Here is an 11098-nt window from a genome sequence, read left to right as displayed (position 1 = left end):
TCGATGCCAACCTAACCAGAGTGACGGGAGCGGCACAATTCAGAAAAAGTGCTCAGCTCGCCGAGAAAATGCGATTTAAGCAATAAAATTAAAAATGCTTATAAAACATAAACCAAACGTTGGAGGTGGTCATTTCTTAATGCGCAGTAATAAACTCGGCACTCTAAAGCACCCGAGAGCGTTTTTTTCGATGCCAACCTAACCAGAGTGACGGGAGCGGCACAATTCAGAAAAAGTGCTCAGCTCGCCGAGAAAATGCGATTTAAGCAATAAAATTAAAAATGCTTATAAAACATAAACCAAACGTTGGAGGTGGTCATTTCTTAATGCGCAGTAATAAACTCGGCACTCTAAAGCACCCGAGAGCGTTTTTTTCGATGCCAACCTAACCAGAGTGACGGGAGCGGCACAATTCAGAAAAAGTGCTCAGCTCGCCGAGGAAATGCGATTTAAGCAATAAAATTAAAAATGCTTATAAAACATAAACCAAACGTTGGAGGTGGTCATTTCTTAATGCGCAGTAATAAACTCGGCACTCTAAAGCACCCGAGAGCGTTTTTTTCGATGCCAACCTAACCAGAGTGACGGGAGCGGCACAATTCAGAAAAAGTGCTCAGCTCGCCGAGAAAATGCGATTTAAGCAATAAAATTAAAAATGCTTATTAAACATAAACCAAACGTTGGAGGTGGTCATTTCTTCATGCGCAGTGAATAACTCGGCACTCTAAAGCACCCGAGAGCGTTTTTTTCGATGCCAACCTAACCAGAGTGACGGGAGCGGCACAATTCAGAAAAAGCGCTCAGCTCGCCGAGAAAATGCGATTTAAGCAATAAAATTAAAAATGCTTATTAAACATAAACCAAACATTGGAGGTGGTCATTTCTTCATGCGCAGTGAATAACTCGGCACTCTAAAGCACCCGAGAGCGTTTTTTTCGATGCCAACCTAACCAGAGTGACGGGAGCGGCACAATTCAGAAAAAGCGCTCAGCTCGCCGAGAAAATGCGATTTAAGCAATAAAATTAAAAATGCTTATAAAAGATAAACCAAACGTTGGAGGTGGTCATTTCTTCATGCGCAGTGATAAACTCGGCACTCTAAAGCACCCGAGAGCGTTTTTTTCGATGCCAACCTAACCAGAGTGACGGGAGCGGCACAATTCAGAAAAAGTGCTCAGCTCGCCGAGAAAATGCGATTTAAGCAATAAAATTAAAAATGCTTATAAAACATAAACCAAACGTTGGAGGTGGTCATTTCTTCATGCGCAGTGAATAACTCGGCACTCTAAAGCACCCGAGAGCGTTTTTTTCGATGCCAACCTAACCAGAGTGACGGGAGCGGCACAATTCAGAAAAAGTGCTCAGCTCGCCGAGAAAATGCGATTTAAGCAATAAAATTAAAAATGCTTATAAAACATAAACCAAACGTTGTAAGTGGTCATTTCTTCATGCGCAGTGATAAACTCGGCACTCTAAAGCACCCGAGAGCGTTTTTTTCGATGCCAACCTAACCAGAGTTACGGGAGCGGCACAATTCAGAAAAAGCGCTCAGCTCGCCGAGAAAATGCGATTTAAGCAATAAAATTAAAAATGCTTATAAAACATAAACCAAACGTTGGAGGTGGTCATTTCTTCATGCGCAGTGATAAACTCGGCACTCTAAAGCACCCGAGAGCGTTTTTTTCGATGCCAACCTAACCAGAGTGACGGGAGCGGCACAATTCAGAAAAAGCGCTCAGCTCGCCGAGAAAATGCGATTTAAGCAATAAAATTAAAAATGCTTATAAAACATAAACCAAACGTTGGAGGTGGTCATTTCTTAATGCGCAGTAATAAACTCGGCACTCTAAAGCACCCGAGAGCGTTTTTTTCGATGCCAACCTAACCAGAGTGACGGGAGCGGCACAATTCAGAAAAAGTGCTCAGCTCGCCGAGAAAATGCGATTTAAGCAATAAAATTAAAAATGCTTATAAAACATAAACCAAACGTTGGAGGTGGTCATTTCTTCATGCGCAGTGAATAACTCGGCACTCTAAAGCACCCGAGAGCGTTTTTTTCGATGCCAACCTAACCAGAGTGACGGGAGCGGCACAATTCAGAAAAAGTGCTCAGCTCGCCGAGAAAATGTGATTTAAGCAATAAAATTAAAAAGGCTTATAAAACATAAACCAAACGTTGGAGGTGGTCATTTCTTAATGCGCAGTAATAAACTCGGCACTCTAAAGCACCCGAGAGCGTTTTTTTCGATGCCAACCTAACCAGAGTGACGGGAGCGGCACAATTCAGAAAAAGTGCTCAGCTCGCCGAGAAAATGCGATTTAAGCAATAAAATTAAAAATGCTTATAAAACATAAACCAAACGTTGGAGGTGGTCATTTCTTAATGCGCAGTAATAAACTCGGCACTCTAAAGCACCCGAGAGCGTTTTTTTCGATGCCAACCTAACCAGAGTTACGGGAGCGGCACAATTCAGAAAAAGCGCTCAGCTCGCCGAGAAAATGCGATTTAAGCAATAAAATTAAAAATGCTTATAAAACATAAACCAAACGTTGGAGGTGGTCATTTCTTCATGCGCAGTGATAAACTCGGCACTCTAAAAAAGCACCCGAGAGCGTTTTTTTCGATGCCAACCTAACCAGAGTGACGGGAGCGGCACAATTCAGAAAAAGCGCTCAGCTCGCCGAGAAAATGCGATTTAAGCAATAAAATTAAAAATGCTTATAAAACATAAACCAAACGTTGGAGGTGGTCATTTCTTCATGCGCAGTGATAAACTCGGCATTCTAAAGCACCCGAGAGCGTTTTTTTCGATGCCAACCTAACCAGAGTGACGGGAGCGGCACAATTCAGAAAAAGTGCTCAGCTCGCCGAGAAAATGCGATTTAAGCAATAAAATTAAAAATGCTTATAAAACATAAACCAAACGTTGGAGGTGGTCATTTCTCCATGCGCAGTGAATAACTCGGCACTCTAAAGCACCCGAGAGCGTTTTTTTCGATGCCAACCTAACCAGAGTGACGGGAGCGGCACAATTCAGAAAAAGTGCTCAGCTCGCCGAGAAAATGCGATTTAAGCAATAAAATTAAAAATGCTTATAAAACATAAACCAAACGTTGGAGGTGGTCATTTCTTAATGCGCAGTAATAAACTCGGCACTCTAAAGCATCCGTGAGCGTTTTTTTCGATGCCAACCTAACCAGAGTGACGGGAGCGGCACAATTCAGAAAAAGTGCTCAGCTCGCCGAGAAAATGCGATTTAAGCAATAAAATTAAAAATGCTTATAAAACATAAACCAAACGTTGGAGGTGGTCATTTCTTAATGCGCAGTAATAAACTCGGCACTCTAAAGCACCCGAGAGCGTTTTTTTCGATGCCAACCTAACCAGAGTGACGGGAGCGGCACAATTCAGAAAAAGTGCTCAGCTCGCCGAGAAAATGCGATTTAAGCAATAAAATTAAAAATGCTTATAAAACATAAACCAAACGTTGGAGGTGGTCATTTCTTAATGCGCAGTAATAAACTCGGCACTCTAGAGCACCCGAGAGCGTTTTTTTCGATGCCAACCTAACCAGAGTGACGGGAGCGGCACAATTCAGAAAAAGCGCTCAGCTCGCCGAGAAAATGCGATTTAAGCAATAAAATTAAAAATGCTTATAAAACATAAACCAAACGTTGGAGGTGGTCATTTCTTCGTGCGCAGTGAATAACTCGGCACTCTAAAGCACCCGAGAGCGTTTTTTTCGATGCCAACCTAACCAGAGTGACGGGAGCGGCACAATTCAGAAAAAGTGCTCAGCTCGCCGAGAAAATGCGATTTAAGCAATAAAATTAAAAATGCTTATAAAACATAAACCAAACGTTGGAGGTGGTCATTTCTTAATGCGCAGTAATAAACTCGGCACTCTAAAGCACCCGAGAGCGTTTTTTTCGATGCCAACCTAACCAGAGTGACGGGAGCGGCAAAATTCAGAAAAAGTGCTCAGCTCGCCGAGAAAATGCGATTTAAGCAATAAAATTAAAAATGCTTATTAAACATAAACCAAACGGTGGAGGTGGTCATTTCTTCATGCGCAGTGAATAACTCGGCACTCTAAAGCACCCGAGAGCGTTTTTTTCGATGCCAACCTAACCAGAGTGACGGGAGCGGCACAATTCAGAAAAAGCGCTCAGCTCGCCGAGAAAATGCGATTTAAGCAATAAAATTAAAAATGCTTATTAAACATAAACCAAACGTTGGAGGTGGTCATTTCTTCATGCGCAGTGAATAACTCGGCACTCTAAAGCACCCGAGAGCGTTTTTTTCGATGCCAACCTAACCAGAGTGACGGGAGCGGCACAATTCAGAAAAAGCGCTCAGCTCGCCGAGAAAATGCGATTTAAGCAATAAAATTAAAAATGCTTATAAAACATAAACCAAACGTTGGAGGTGGTCATTTCTTCATGCGCAGTGATAAACTCGGCACTCTAAAGCACCCGAGAGCGTTTTTTTCGATGCCAACCTAACCAGAGTGACGGGAGCGGCACAATTCAGAAAAAGTGCTCAGCTCGCCGAGAAAATGCGATTTAAGCAATAAAATTTAAAATGCTTATAAAACATAAACCAAACGTTGGAGGTGGTCATTTCTTCATGCGCAGTGAATAACTCGGCACTCTAAAGCACCCGAGAGCGTTTTTTTCGATGCCAACCTAACCAGAGTGACGGGAGCGTCAAAATTCAGAAAAAGTGCTCAGCTCGCCGAGAAAATGCGATTTAAGCAATAAAATTAAAAATGCTTATAAAACATAAACCAAACGTTGGAGGTGGTCATTTCTTAATGCGCAGTAATAAACTCGGCACTCTAGAGCACCCGAGAGCGTTTTTTTCGATGCCAACCTAACCAGAGTGACGGGAGCGGCACAATTCAGAAAAAGTGCTCAGCTCGCCGAGAAAATGCGATTTAAGCAATAAAATTAAAAATGCTTATAAAACATAAACCAAACGTTGGAAGTGGTCATTTCTTCATGCGCAGTGATAAACTCGGCACTCTAAAGCACCCGAGAGCGTTTTTTTCGATGCCAACCTAACCAGAGTTACGGGAGCGGCACAATTCAGAAAAAGCGCTCAGCTCGCCGAGAAAATGCGATTTAAGCAATAAAATTAAAAATGCTTATAAAACATAAACCAAACGTTGGAAGTGGTCATTTCTTCATGCGCAGTGATAAACTCGGCACTCTAAAGCACCCGAGAGCGTTTTTTTCGATGCCAACCTAACCAGAGTTACGGGAGCGGCACAATTCAGAAAAAGCGCTCAGCTCGCCGAGAAAATGCGATTTAAGCAATAAAATTAAAAATGCTTATTAAACATAAACCAAACGTTGGAGGTGGTCATTTCTTCATGCGCAGTGAATAACTCGGCACTCTAAAGCACCCGAGAGCGTTTTTTTCGATGCCAACCTAACCAGAGTGACGGGAGCCGCACAATTCAGAAAAAGCGCTCAGCTCGCCGAGAAAATGCGATTTAAGCAATAAAATTAAAAATGCTTATAAAACATAAACCAAACGTTGGAGGTGGTCATTTCTTCATGCGCAGTGATAAACTCGGCACTCTAAAGCACCCGAGAGCGTTTTTTTCGATGCCAACCTAACCAGAGTGACGGGAGCGGCACAATTCAGAAAAAGTGCTCAGCTCGCCGAGAAAATGCGATTTAAGCAATAAAATTAAAAATGCTTATAAAACATAAACCAAACGTTGGAGGTGGTCATTTCTTCATGCGCAGTGAATAACTCGGCACTCTAAAGCACCCGAGAGCGTTTTTTTCGATGCCAACCTAACCAGAGTGACGGGAGCGGCACAATTCAGAAAAAGTGCTCAGCTCGCCGAGAAAATGCGATTTAAGCAATAAAATTAAAAATGCTTATAAAACATAAACCAAACGTTGGAGGTGGTCATTTCTTAATGCGCAGTAATAAACTCGGCACTCTAGAGCACCCGAGAGCGTTTTTTTCGATGCCAACCTAACCAGAGTGACGGGAGCGGCACAATTCAGAAAAAGTGCTCAGCTCGCCGAGAAAATGCGATTTAAGCAATAAAATTAAAAATGCTTATAAAACATAAACCAAACGTTGGAAGTGGTCATTTCTTCATGCGCAGTGATAAACTCGGCACTCTAAAGCACCCGAGAGCGTTTTTTTCGATGCCAACCTAACCAGAGTGACGGGAGCGGCACAATTCAGAAAAAGTGCTCAGCTCGCCGAGAAAATGCGATTTAAGCAATAAAATTAAAAATGCTTATAAAACATAAACCAAACGTTGGAGGTGGTCATTTCTTAATGCGCAGTAATAAACTCGGCACTCTAAAGCACCCGAGAGCGTTTTTTTCGATGCCAACCTAACCAGAGTGACGGGAGCGGCACAATTCAGAAAAAGTGCTCAGCTCGCCGAGAAAATGCGATTTAAGCAATAAAATTAAAAATGCTTATAAAACATAAACCAAACGTTGGAGGTGGTCATTTCTTAATGCGCAGTAATAAACTCGGCACTCTAAAGCACCCGAGAGCGTTTTTTTCGATGCCAACCTAACGAGAGTGACGGGAGCGGCATAATTCAGAAAAAGTGCTCAGCTCGCCGAGAAAATGCGATTTAAGCAATAAAATTAAAAATGCTTATAAAACATAAACCAAACGTTGGAGGTGGTCATTTCTTAATGCGCAGTAATAAACTCGGCACTCTAAAGCACCCGAGAGCGTTTTTTTCGATGCCAACCTAACGAGAGTGACGGGAGCGGCATAATTCAGAAAAAGTGCTCAGCTCGCCGAGAAAATGCGATTTAAGCAATAAAATTAAAAATGCTTATAAAACATAAACCAAACGTTGGAGGTGGTCATTTCTTAATGCGCAGTAATAAACTCGGCACTCTAAAGCACCCGAGAGCGTTTTTTTCGATGCCAACCTAACCAGAGTGACGGGAGCGGCACAATTCAGAAAAAGCGCTCAGCTCGCCGAGAAAATGCGATTTAAGCAATAAAATTAAAAATGCTTATAAAACATAAACCAAACGTTGGAGGTGGTCATTTCCTAATGCGCAGTAATAAACTCGGCACTCTAAAGCACCCGAGAGCGTTTTTTTCGATGCCAACCTAACCAGAGTTACGGGAGCGGCACAATTCAGAAAAAGCGCTCAGCTCGCCGAGAAAATGCGATTTAAGCAATAAAATTAAAAAGTCTTATAAAACATAAACCAAACGTTGGAGGTGGTCATTTCTTCATGCGCAGTGATAAACTCGGCACTCTAAAGCACCCGAGAGCGTTTTTTTCGATGCCAACCTAACCAGAGTGACGGGAGCGGCACAATTCAGAAAAAGCGCTCAGCTCGCCGAGAAAATGCGATTTAAGCAATAAAATTAAAAATGCTTATAAAACATAAACCAAACGTTGGAGGTGGTCATTTCTTCATGCGCAGTGATAAACTCGGCACTCTAAAGCACCCGAGAGCGTTTTTTTCGATGCCAACCTAACCAGAGTGACGGGAGCGGCACAATTCAGAAAAAGTGCTCAGCTCGCCGAGAAAATGCGATTTAAGCAACAAAATTAAAAATGCTTATAAAACATAAACCAAACGTTGGAGGTGGTCATTTCTTCATGCGCAGTGAATAACTCGGCACTCTAAAGCACCCGAGAGCGTTTTTTTCGATGCCAACCTAACCAGAGTGACGGGAGCGGCACAATTCAGAAAAAGTGCTCAGCTCGCCGAGAAAATGCGATTTAAGCAATAAAATTAAAAATGCTTATAAAACATAAACCAAACGTTGGAGGTGGTCATTTCTTAATGCGCAGTAATAAACTCGGCACTCTAAAGCACCCGTGAGCGTTTTTTTCGATGCCAACCTAACCAGAGTGACGGGAGCGGCACAATTCAGAAAAAGTGCTCAGCTCGCCGAGAAAATGCGATTTAAGCAATAAAATTAAAAATGCTTATAAAACATAAACCAAACGTTGGAGGTGGTCATTTCTTCATGCGCAGTGATAAAGTCGGCACTCTAAAGCACCCGAGAGCGTTTTTTTCGATGCCAACCTAACCAGAGTGACGGGAGCGGCACAATTCAGAAAAAGTGCTCAGCTCGCCGAGAAAATGCGATTTAAGCAATAAAATTAAAAATGCTTATTAAACATAAACCAAACGTTGGAGGTGGTCATTTCTTCATGCGCAGTGATAAACTCGGCACTCTAAAGCACCCGAGAGCGTTTTTTTCGATGCCAACCTAACCAGAGTGACGGGAGCGGCACAATTCAGAAAAAGTGCTCAGCTCGCCGAGAAAATGCGATTTAAGCAATAAAATTAAAAATGCTTATAAAACATAAACCAAACGTTGGAGGTGGTCATTTCTTAATGCGCAGTAATAAACTCGGCACTCTAAAGCACCCGAGAGCGTTTTTTTCGATGCCAACCTAACCAGAGTGACGGGAGCGGCACAATTCAGAAAAAGTGCTCAGCTCGCCGAGAAAATGCGATTTAAGCAATAAAATTAAAAATGCTTATTAAACATAAACCAAACGTTGGAGGTGGTCATTTCTTCATGCGCAGTGAATAACTCGGCACTCTAAAGCACCTGAAAGCGTTTTTTTCGATGCCAACCTAACCAGAGTGACGGGAGCGGCACAATTCAGAAAAAGCGCTCAGCTCGCCGAGAAAATGCGATTTAAGCAATAAAATTAAAAATGCTTATAAAACATAAACCAAACGTTGGAGGTGGTCATTTCTTCATGCGCAGTGATAAACTCGGCACTCTAAAGCACCCGAGAGCGTTTTTTTCGATGCCAACCTAACCAGAGTGACGGGAGCGGCACAATTCAGAAAAAGTGCTCAGCTCGCCGAGAAAATGCGATTCAAGCAATAAAATTAAAAATGCTTATTAAACATAAACCAAACGTTGGAGGTGGTCATTTCTTCATGCGCAGTGAATAACTCGGCACTCTAAAGCACCCGAGAGCGTTTTTTTCGATGCCAACCTAACCAGAGTGACGGGAGCGGCACAATTCAGAAAAAGTGCTCAGCTCGCCGAGAAAATGCGATTTAAGCAATAAAATTAAAAATGCTTATAAAACATAAACCAAACGTTGGAGGTGGTCATTTCTTAATGCGCAGTAATAAACTCGGCACTCTAAAGCACCCGAGAGCGTTTTTTTCGATGCCAACCTAACCAGAGTGACGGGAGCGGCACAATTCAGAAAAAGTGCTCAGCTCGCCGAGAAAATGCGATTTAAGCAATAAAATTAAAAATGCTTATAAAACATAAACCAAACGTTGGAGGTGGTCATTTCTTAATGCGCAGTAATAAACTCGGCACTCTAAAGCACCCGAGAGCGTTTTTTTCGATGCCAACCTAACCAGAGTGACGGGAGCGGCACAATTCAGAAAAAGTGCTCAGCTCGCCGAGAAAATGCGATTTAAGCAATAAAATTAAAAATGCTTATAAAACATAAACCAAACGTTGGAGGTGGTCATTTCTTAATGCGCAGTAATAAACTCGGCACTCTAAAGCACCCGAGAGCGTTTTTTTCGATGCCAACCTAACCAGAGTGACGGGAGCGGCACAATTCAGAAAAAGTGCTCAGCTCGCCGAGAAAATGCGATTTAAGCAATAAAATTAAAAATGCTTATTAAACATAAACCAAACGTTGGAGGTGGTCATTTCTTCATGCGCAGTGAATAACTCGGCACTCTAAAGCACCCGAGAGCGTTTTTTTCGATGCCAACCTAACCAGAGTGACGGGAGCGGCACAATTCAGAAAAAGCGCTCAGCTCGCCGAGAAAATGCGATTTAAGCAATAAAATTAAAAATGCTTATTAAACATAAACCAAACATTGGAGGTGGTCATTTCTTCATGCGCAGTGAATAACTCGGCACTCTAAAGCACCCGAGAGCGTTTTTTTCGATGCCAACCTAACCAGAGTGACGGGAGCGGCACAATTCAGAAAAAGCGCTCAGCTCGCCGAGAAAATGCGATTTAAGCAATAAAATTAAAAATGCTTATAAAACATAAACCAAACGTTGGAGGTGGTCATTTCTTCATGCGCAGTGATAAACTCGGCACTCCAAAGCACCCGAGAGCGTTTTTTTCGATGCCAACCTAACCAGAGTGACGGGAGCGGCACAATTCAGAAAAAGTGCTCAGCTCGCCGAGAAAATGCGATTTAAGCAATAAAATTAAAAATGCTTATAAAACATAAACCAAACGTTGGAGGTGGTCATTTCTTCATGCGCAGTGAATAACTCGGCACTCTAAAGCACCCGAGAGCGTTTTTTTCGATGCCAACCTAACCAGAGTGACGGGAGCGGCACAATTCAGAAAAAGTGCTCAGCTCGCCGAGAAAATGCGATTTAAGCAATAAAAATAAAAATGCTTATAAAACATAAACCAAACGTTGGAGGTGGTCATTTCTTAATGCGCAGTAATAAACTCGGCACTCTAAAGCACCCGAGAGCGTTTTTTTCGATGCCAACCTAACCAGAGTGACGGGAGCGGCACAATTCAGAAAAAGTGCTCAGCTCGCCGAGAAAATGCGATTTAAGCAATAAAATTAAAAATGCTTATAAAACATAAACCAAACGTTGGAGGTGGTCATTTCTTAATGCGCAGTAATAAACTCGGCACTCTAGAGCACCCGAGAGCGTTTTTTTCGATGCCAACCTAACCAGAGTGACGGGAGCGGCACAATTCAGAAAAAGTGCTCAGCTCGCCGAGAAAATGCGATTTAAGCAATAAAATTAAAAATGCTTATAAAACATAAACCAAACGTTGGAAGTGGTCATTTCTTCATGCGCAGTGATAAACTCGGCACTCTAAAGCACCCGAGAGCGTTTTTTTCGATGCCAACCTAACCAGAGTTACGGGAGCGGCACAATTCAGAAAAAGCGCTCAGCTCGCCGAGAAAATGCGATTTAAGCAATAAAATTAAAAATGCTTATAAAACATAAACCAAACGTTGGAGGTGGTCATTTCTTCATGCGCAGTGATAAACTCGGCACTCTAAAGCACCCGAGAGCGTTTTTTTCGATGCCAACCTAACCAGAGTGACGGGAGCGGCACAATTCAGAAAAAGCGCTCAGCTCGCC

This window comes from Syngnathus typhle, unplaced genomic scaffold, assembly GCF_033458585.1.
Source record: "Syngnathus typhle isolate RoL2023-S1 ecotype Sweden unplaced genomic scaffold, RoL_Styp_1.0 HiC_scaffold_55, whole genome shotgun sequence".
Taxonomy (NCBI): domain Eukaryota; kingdom Metazoa; phylum Chordata; class Actinopteri; order Syngnathiformes; family Syngnathidae; genus Syngnathus; species Syngnathus typhle.
Note: the sequence above shows the minus strand (reverse complement) of the source record.